Here is a 10,714-nt window from a genome sequence, read left to right as displayed (position 1 = left end):
CCATCTGAGGTAGTTTTTTCTAGGTTATTTAGGTTGGTTCTAGGTTAGTTAGGTTGGCTTTGCTGCTACTTGCATCCTACTTGTGCTGTGAAAATGTCTGTCCTCCTTTTTTATTTGGTGGTGAGCTAACATAAATATATGTGGTGTTTTCTCTGTAAAACATTTAAAAAATCGGACATGTTGGCTGGATTGACAGATGTTTATCTTTCAAATGCTTATGGACTTGTTAATGTGTGAAAGTTAAATATTAAAAAAAAAAAAAAAAAAGATTTTGAATTTCGCGCCCTGCACTTGAGCGGATGTTGTCATAGGTGTACCGGCGACGGGCTGCAGCCATAACAGGTTAACTTCTTATGGATAGGGGGCAGCATTTTCACGTTTGGATGAAAAGCGTGCCAGAGTAAACTGCCTCCTACGCAGTCCCAGATGCTAATATATGCATTTTATTAGTAGTATTGGATAGAAAACACTCTGAAGTTTCTAAACTGTTTGGATGATGTCTGTGAGTATAACAGAACTCATTGGCAGGCAAAAACCTGAGAAGAAATCCAACCAGGAATGGAAATCTGAGGTTGGTAGGTTTCAACTCATCCCACTGTAATATTCAATAGGGGCTATGTGTCATCTTGTACTTCCTAAGGCTTCCACTAGATGTCAACAGTCTTTAGAACTGTTGTTTCAGGCTTCTACTTGTGAAGGGGGGCTGAATGAGAAGGGGAATGAGTCAGAGGTCTGCCAGCAAGCCACGGTCTCATGACGCCGGTCATGAGAAGTTACTCTCGTTCCATTGCTTTCTAACAGACAAATGAATTCTCCGGGTGGGACATTAATTGAACATTTATGATAAAAACATCATAAATGATTGATTCTAACATCGTTTGATTTGTTTCTACGACCAGTAATATACTTTTTTGGATTTTTCGTACCGACATTTCCGCTGGCTTGCCCGTGCCTCGTGAGTTTCGATTTGTTTACTAAACACCCTAACAAAAGAAGGAATTCTGGGCATAAATTATGGACTTTATGGAACAATTCAAACATTTATTGTGGAACTGGGAATTTCCTGGGAGTGAATTCTGATGAAAGATCACAAAGGTAAGTGAATATTTTATAATGCTATTTCTGACTTATGTTGACTCATGGCAGATATTTATTTTGGCTGGTTTGGGCTCTGAGCTCCGTACGCAGATTATTGCATGGTATGCTTTTTTGAAATCTGAACAGCTGTTGCATTAAGGAGAGTTTATCTATAATTCCATGCATTGGAATTATTATAGATACAACACTTGTATCTTTTATCAATGTTTATAATGAGTATTTCTGTTAAATTGATGTGGCTCTCTGCAAAATCACCAGATGTTTAAGGGCAAAACATTACTGAATGTAACGCGCCAAAAGTGGTAAACTGAGATTTTTGATATAAAATATGAACTTTATTCGAAACAAAACATACATGTATTGTGTAACATGAGTCCTATGAGTGTCATCTGATGAAGAATCATAGGTTAGTGATTCAATTTATCTCTATTTCTGCTTTTTGTGACTCCTCTCTTTGGCTGGAAAATGGCTGTGTTTTTCTGTGACTAGTGCTGACCTAACATAAATCGCATGGTATTCTTTTGTCGTAACGCCTTTTTGAAATCGGACACTGTGGTGGGATTAAGAGCTGTTTGACAAAACCGCCCAAAATTAAGTTTGTTTTTGTGGGATGGTTTTTTTGGCTACCTGGTGGCAACACCAGGCCGTAAATTTGTTAATAGACCAAATAAGAGCGTTCCAACCTCTCTGCCAATAAACAGATAGTTTCAGTTTTCTCATTCCCCATTCAGACCACTCCCAGACAGTACTGTAGCTAAATCTTGCTTGGGGAAATTGCTCTTTGCTAAGAAGCTATTTTTGTTTATTTTTGACCATTTTTAAACTGAAAAACAATAACAGTAAGGTCTTACTTTAATTGTTACCTGCAAACGATTTGATATTGAGATAAAAACGGCTGCGTTGGACCTTTTCCTAAGATGACAGGAGAGGGGGTCAGGTGTGCTTTCACACTGTCTGCTTGAATTCCATGTGTTTGTGTCTATTAACGCATGACACTAGCCCTCTGACATTTATACATTCACACCTCATTGTTCCCGCTGCTTCCTCGTGAGATGTTTGATTACATTCCACTTCACACAGATGAGGTGTCTGTTGACCTAAATCAAGCTCACTGTTGGTCTTCAGGCGTGCCATCATTCACCATCCAACTCGTCCTGTTCTCCACTTTAGCTGTTCCTTTTTAAGGAAAATGGTTGCCATTTCAAATGTCAATTGCTTGCTCTGTCTATCGGCTACTTTAATCTATTTGACTCCTGCGAATGGAGTGGAGAAAGAGCAGGTTAATGTAGAGTAAACCTGATATAAAACTATTAGGTGATTGAATCTAGGTCACGATCAGTCATTCATTCTCTGCTATGATGTAAGAGGACTAGTGACAGACTTAACTGACAGTTCCTAAATGCCCGGAGTCATATGTGTGACAGTGTTTGTTTGTTGACAGAGATACACAGACAGTGCTGATGAATGTGTTGTGTGTGTCATTTGTGTGTATCATATCTCTGAGGTTTATACAGTTAGTGAACTGTCATTTCGCTCCCCGTTGCCCCCGGGTCAGAATTCCACTCTACTCTACTCTACTGTTGTCCCGCTGGCCCTGGTGTCACACCACTTTACCCCCCCACATGCAGTACAGTAATTTTTCCTGCACCCATAACCCACCCCACCCTGGTGTGTTTCGCAGTTAGTTTCGGTGTCAGGCACTGCCCCCACACACAATTTTCCACACGTGCCCCCAATTCCGTCTTCACCAAAAACGTGTGTAAAATATTGGACCATAAATTGTGCCTTCCTGTATTATGCTAAAATGTTTGTTCTATTTTACTGAGACATTTACTTTGTTCCTGTTATGTTTTATTATTTGTTATTGTTGCATTGTTGAGAAGGAACCTGCAAGTAAGCATTTCGTTGGATGGCGTACTATATGTGTATCCCGTACATATGACTAATAACTTGAAAGTGTGTGTGGACACACGCAACGCATCACACACAGTATGTACAGTGCTCCCTTCAGCTTCCCCTTCCCTTTGATGTGTGGGGTGTTAATGGAGCCCCTCCATAATTTTAATTTATTTATTCATTCATCTCCCTCGCCTAAGGCAAGGGATTTGATCCCCCACCCCCCTCCACACTCCCTCTCTTTCTCAAGAAATAACAAACTGGAATCCAACTGACTGAATTGGCCAAAATTTAAACAGCATGGGTGCTGGCCTGGTTTGGGCACCTAATGATACAGATAAATTTACCACAAAAACAAGAGATTTTTAATCAAGCACGTCTTTCAAAACAGGCCAGACGTGAAGGACAACCCAAAATGTCTCTCTGGGTGGTGGTCCTCAAAAATGTGTGTTTAATGAGTTCTAACTGCAAAAACCTTTGGATGTACACTATTATCTCCTCTTGGAAATTAGCTAATACTTACCTCAATAAGTAAATCTTAATTTGGATGGTTGACTGTAAAAGACATCTGCCTAAAATGAATAAATGTATCGAAAAAATATGCTTACAATACGGGCATGTAGTCATGTACTTGTCATGACGAGATCAACTGTGCACCAGAACTACAAAGACACACGCTGTACTATAAAATTTGCTTAGATTAAGGAAAATTATATTTAGAATCCTGATTTTATGTATTATTATTTTTATTCAGGAAAGTCCCATTTGAGGTCAAAGAGACCACTTTGACGCTGGCCGAATGAGACAGCTTCAATTTATAAAAACACATGTAGATCTACAATGTTGAGTAGAAACTCAGTACTTATATCAAAACTGGCGTTCAGATTTTAAACCATCAATGCGAGCCTTACTTCCATTTCGGTCTTAGAGAGGTCTAATAAACCACTTCTGAGGCGAAGAAACGTCTGGACCTCCTGTCGACATTTATATCAAACAGGGAGAGGTGAAGGTCGAGAGCCTACATGCGTCCCCCGAGAACACAAGCTTACCTTCCCATGGTCTTTGAGAGTTACCTGTCTACCAGCAACAGAGGGTGTTCTTTAAAGCAGAGACTCCCGTGTCAAGTTTGAATATCTGCTACGTCAGTTGTTTATATTAAATTATTTATGTTTAGGGTAAATAAAAAAAAAAAAAGGAATTGCGTTTTGGCGTCAGACCGTACATTGCCAAAGGACATATCTGACATCATGTGTCTTGGCGACAAGACAGCTTCCGCTGGTACCAATGCTGGCAATTTTCTTAGTAGTGAACTGATCAAAGGCAAGCAAACCCCGGCTACCCAAGATTGAGTGTTACTATCAACCGAAAGAAAAAACCCTAACCAAAACAAACGACAAGATATTGGGAGGTCAAGAGTAAATATCGTGATACATCTAGACGCAATGCATTTCTGCTGGTGCAGTTATGCTTGACATTGACAGATACACCCACTTCTCTTCCTTGTAGCTAACGTTAGTTTGATGTGTTCGTAATGCCTAGCGGCAAAATAACCTAATTAAGCTAACTATTTTGTAACGTCTAACTTCCTAACAGTGACACTTTTGAAACAAAGTAGTTGTAATGGTTACAAATTGTTAGCCTACCAGTACAAAGTGAAAACGTGCTCTGCCACTGTTATTCTTTGCTAGCTAGCTACAATGAAACCGCGCTTCTTACACAACTGTCCAATTTGTTACCGTTCGTGTGATGTGTAACATTACTGCCCAAGCCTGGCTAGCTAGCTAACGTTATGTAAAAATTGGAGGCAACTCATTTACAAGGCCAGGAAGTTTGTCAAATAGTGTCTGTAAATTTTCGAGAATATGTGGTTGAATATTGCAGCGGCAATACCTTTGTATTTTCCTCATAGTTACCAAAGAAGGGGTACAAGAGGTCATCCCACCCCTGCCAAAGATTGGAAGCATTGAAGTGCATGCTTGTCAGCACATTGGAATTGCGTCAACGCTCGACTAGGTGTTTAGCCAGGTAAGATAGCATGAACTTCGAAACTAATATTAGCTTCCAACATGTTTTAACTTGAATGGCAGGTTTAACATACTCGAGTTCAATATTTATTTTACAGTGGGCATGACTTTCTAAAAAGAAGACCTGATATATTCGTATCCATACATGACATGTAACGTATCTTAAATGTTTTTTCAAAAAACAATTTAAAGAAAACGTGCAAAATATGAACATTTCATTCAAACATGTTATATTCCTGTTCGCATAATGATACAATTTGGGATACTGATCTACTGTCATTCTTTTTCAACATCAGTGCATTTCGGGAAAAGTGTTCAGACCCCCCTTTACTTGTTCCACATTTTGTTACATTAGCCTTTACAATGTATTAAAAAAATCAATCAATCTACACGAATACCCCATGATCCAAAGCGAAAACGAGGTTTTTTGAAATGGTTGCAAACACTATAATGTTTAAAAAATTTAAAATAGCTTTATTTGCATACGATTCAGACCTTTGCTTATGAGCCTCGGAAATTGAGCTTGGTGTACCCTGTTTCCATTGATCATACCCTTTAGATGTTTACATAACAACTTGATTGGAAGTCCACCTGTTAAATTAGATTGATTGACATGATTGGAAAGGAACACATTCTGTCTATGTAAGGTCCCCAGTTGACCAGTGCAATGTCAGAGCAAAAAACCAAGCCATGAGGTGGAAGTAATTGTCTGTAGAGCTCCCGAGACAGGAATTGGGTCGGCACAGATCTGGGGAAGGTACCAAATTTTTTCTCGCACATGAACACAGTGGCCTCACTTAAATGGAAGTAGTTTGGAACCACCAAGACTCCTCCATACTAGCCGCCCGGACAGACTGGAGCAATCAAGGGAGAAAGGGCCTTGGGTCAGTGAGTGACCAGAACCTGTTGGTCACTCTGAAGAGCTCCAGAGTTCCTCTATGGAATGGGGAGAACTTTCCAGAAGCACAACCATCTCTCTCGCACCCACAAGATTCTCTGGTCTGATGAAACCAAGATTTAAAACTCTTTGGCCTGAATGCAAGCGTCACGTCTAGAGAAACCAGGCACGCTCATAACACCTGGCCAATACCACCAGTGAAGCGTGGTGGCAGCGTCATGCTGGATGGTTTTTTTCAGCTGCAGGGACTGGGAGACTAAGTCAGAGAAAAGACGAGAAGAGAGAGCAAGAGTGGAAAGGTAAGGAAGGAGAGAAGGCGAGGAAAGGAGGAAGAGAGGAAGAGAGGAGAGCAGAGAAGAGAGATAGTCAGAAGCAGGAGAGAAGAGAAGAGAGAAGAGAGAGGAAAGAAGGACGCAGAGGAGAAGGAGGACAGGGAGAGATGAGCAAGGAAGAGACAAAGAACAGAGAGACGAGAGAGGAGAAGAAAAAGAGAGAGAAGAGGAGAGAGGAGAGAAGAGCAGAACGAAGAGAGAGAGGAGAGAGTAGAGTATGAGCGAGAGACGCAGAGAGCAAAGAGAAGGGAGCGAGGAGAGAGAGAAAGAGAGAGGAGAACGGAGAAAGAAGGAGGAAGAGAGAAGAGGAAGGAGAAGAGAGGGGTCCAAAGGATAGTGACGAGGCGAGGGAAGAGTCAAAGGAGACGGAGGAGAGAGCCAGGGAGCAAGAGAGAGAGAGAGAGAGATAGAGAGGAGGAGGAAGGGAGCAGAGGAACAGTCCTATAACATGTTACACAATAAATCTATGTTTTGTTCAAAAAATGTGCATATTTTAGCTATAAATCAGTTTTACATTACTGCTACCATCATAGCTACAGTCAGAAATCGCACGGGAGTAGCCAGAGAAAATACAGACACCAACGTCAACTACTAATTACACATCATAAAACATTTCAGAACAATATATGGTGGATAGCTAAAGAAAGACAAAGATCTTGTGAAGAGCCAATATTTCCGATTTTTGAAGTGTTTTACAGRGAAAACACAATATATCGTAATATTAGCTTACTACAATAGCTAGCACACAGCAGCATTGATTCTAGTCAAACGGTAGCATAGCACAGTTCGACAGATATATGAAAAAGCATCCCAAATTGGGTCCTTATCTTTGTTGATCTTCCATCAGAATGTTCTCCAAGGGGTCCTTTGTTCAGAAACGTCTTTATTTCGATCCAGAACGAACGATTTCCCTCTTGAATTAGCAAGCACACTGGCCGTGCGTTGCTAACCTCTCGTTCTTGAACCAATTCTTGCGTCGCATCACGTCTAAAGTCCAGAATAAATTTCAATAATATAATGAAACTATATTGAAAAAACATACTTTAGGGTGATATTGTGACATGTATCAAATAAAATCGAAGCCAGAGATCATATTCACCTTTAACGAGTGTTTCAGGAGCCGAGTCCAGGTCCTACTTCGCGCCCAGAAAAAAAAATTAYGTGCGCAAGCCTCACTCCAAGAGGTTGTGTTCAATCCCAGGACGAGATAATCAAGTCATTTCTGCTCTCACTTCCGCATGACACCCAGAGGAAGGCGTATGACGTGTTTCTACAGTCCTAAGTGACATGCCCTTTTATAGACAAGGTCTTGAAGAGAGACATCGATTTTGGAAATCTCACTTCCGGATAGGAAATTGGCTGTAAAAAGAGTTCTGTTCCACTTAGAGAAATAATTAAAACGGTTTTAGAAACTAGAGACTGTTTTCTATCCAATAGTAATAATAATATGCATATTGTAAGAGCAAAAATMGATTAAGAGGCCGTTTGAAAATTGGCACATATTTTCCAGTTTTTCAATACGCCCCCTGCAGCCATAAGCAGCTTACAGATGGTAGGCAAGACAGCTGGCTATGGCAGAACGCTGACATTCCTAAGAGCCCGGATCTCAATCCCACTGAGCACGTCGGGGCCTGTTGGATCGGAGGGTGAGGGCTATGGCCATTCCCCCTAGAAATGTCCGGGAACTTGCAGGTGCCTTGATGGAAAAGTGGGGTAACATCTCACAGCAACAACTGGAAAATCTGGTGCACTCCATGAGGAGGAGATGCAGCTGGTGGCCACTGCAGCTGGTGGCCACACCAGATACTGACTGTTACTTTTGATTTTGACCCCCCCTTTGTTCAGGGACACATTATTCAATTTCTGTTTGTCACATGTCTGAGGYACTTGTTCAGTTTGTGTCTCAGTTGTTGAATCTTATGTTCATACAAATATTTACAAATGTTAAGTTTGCTGAAAATAAACACAGTTGACAGTGAGAGGACATTTCATTTTTTGCTGAATATATATATATATATATATATAAATAAATAAATAAAATAAAATGTACAGCAAGAGACAGACACCCTCATACACATATGCACACACTACCGAACGTGCATACATAGACACAAACACCACAACCCCCTCAACTCCCCCCTCATAGTGTATAGTATACACTCACAAACAGACAGATGCATACACATTACATACACTTGTCCCCAGAGAGTTGAGGAATGTGAGATCAGTTGTCARAGGACGTTAATCCTCATGAACACCCACACAATAGGAGTAGCATGTGCTACAGGGACCCTCCAGGGGCTCAGCGTGTGTCCCACAGGGACGGGCATTATGTTGAATCCCAGCACAGTTTCACATACAGTAGACACCCTCTAATGGGATATGGATGTGAAAATAATAACAATGTCACGGCGGTCTGATAACAAGCAAGTTTTTCCTTCATTTGTCTTTTATGGTAATATTTTGAGCGTATCATCTTTGCCTAGGGTGAGAGAACTTATATTAGACTACCAACAGACTGAACTAGATCTAACCGATGTCTACAGAAACCAACTTGACAAAAAGTGTGGTAGTCAAGTAAAAGCGTATTGAATTCATATCACATTAGGTCACCTAGCCTACATTTTTCTTTTCCTAATCTCGCTGACTTTGAAGATGGTGAATAGGGTGACCAGATGTCCCCGATTTCCAGGGACAGTCCTTGATTTTTGTGGCCTGTCCCCTGCTAGAGGTGTCCCAATTAGCCCTTAGAAAGAAAAATGTACTCTGGTCGTTAAACTGAGTCTGAATTTCAATAATTCAAAACTGTATCATACGATTTGTAAACACATATTGCTGTCCTGACCAAACTTGTTTGCCCCCGCAGTTTGCCGCATACTGTGAGGTTCAGGGAAACGTGGATCAGGATACATGTAACCACTGCATGAACAGCCCAGACGTGGTTTCATCGCAACATCAAATAGGCTACAAACTTGACATTTACTAGATAGAAATTGATTACTCTTTTGCCTATTTATGATGATAAGTGGCTATTTGAAGGCTATAGCAAATATGTGTTAACTATTTCCAAAGTTTATTTTCACAAAATCAGGTCCCATGGTGTACAAGAAACATTAGTGAATCCCACCCTTCTCGTCTCTTCTCTTCCATTGGAAGTGTGCCTCCTTGGGGGCGCAGTTGTTAGCGGGCATGTGTGGCTGCAAGGCCAGCTTGGTTTGTGCATGCGCAGAGAATGTTTACCTACAAACCGACAGACATTTTTCACAAATATCCTTTCACACCGTTACTGCTGTGTTAGGAGCGGATTAGTGACTTCGTCAGTAAGTTAACCTCTTTCAAAACTGCGACAAAACATTCAATTAATGTGGTGATACATAAACTCTGTTGACTAAAACCAAGAAACTCATGATACCAAGATGGCTGAATTATATAATAAGCCCATAGACAAATTGGACGCCGAGTGGCATCGAAATCCTGCAACAGAGATGTATATGAACAAAGGAAATTAAAAATAAAATTTTCAACCAGGCGGCAGAAATAGACCGTCCGCGCGATGAAACAGCATTTCCCACCAGACAGCTCCTTCGCATGCATTGTAATTATCTTTAGCGTGATCACCGCAGCAGATAGTGGCCACTTTGGCATCCATAGTGTCCATTAATTAACAGCGGAGGAGTAACTGCAGAGCGAATGTATATACTCCTTACAGACGAGAGACAGAAAAGAAAAGAGCAATAAACAAAGAGGGGCAAAAACTGCATTTGAAATACTGTTACATTAATCACGGAGATCTCAAATTGGAATAATAAATCACCAGATGGTCTCTCTATTACTCTGTTTGTTCCCTTCCACTCCCAAGCTCTTCATCACTCATCTTGGCTTTGCGTGTGCAGAGATGCCCTTCTTTGCCCCCATCTCCTCTTCCCGTGCACGACTGACCTGGAACCGCGGACAGACAACTCCTTCACCTCCCTGTTCAGGCAGCTCAATGGCAGAAAGAGGGCTCAGTGGCCAGTAATCTCCAGATCAACACGAGCTGGAGGGCTCGAAATTCAGCTCCAAATTATAGCCTTGTCACCAACGCTCGCGATGGCCACACTGTTCAACGACACCTAATGGAACTCATAGCGGACACACTTAAGGTACGGCACAGCGTCAGGCTTGCTAATCATGCAACATCAGCTAGCTAGGCAAAAGCTCCATTCGTCATATAGGCGGAAAATGCTCCCATTGCCACTCTTTTCTAACCCCAATTTCAAACAACAAAGGTTGATCAAATCAACTTTATGCATTTGAACAAATCTTGTCCTTATATGACCACTTTTCTATTGGGACAATGACAATGTTACTGCTAAGTGATGTCGACTAACCATAGGAGCAGTGGAACTAGCGACAACTGACACTAAGCAAGTCAAAAGGTTATCCCAGTAATACACTGTTATTAAGCTTAATTCCACCATTTACCA

Source organism: Salvelinus sp. IW2-2015, unplaced genomic scaffold (genome assembly GCF_002910315.2).
Source record: "Salvelinus sp. IW2-2015 unplaced genomic scaffold, ASM291031v2 Un_scaffold7976, whole genome shotgun sequence".
NCBI classification, from domain to species: domain Eukaryota; kingdom Metazoa; phylum Chordata; class Actinopteri; order Salmoniformes; family Salmonidae; genus Salvelinus; species Salvelinus sp. IW2-2015.
The sequence above is the reverse complement of the archived record's forward strand: the minus strand, read 5'-3'. Positions refer to the sequence as shown.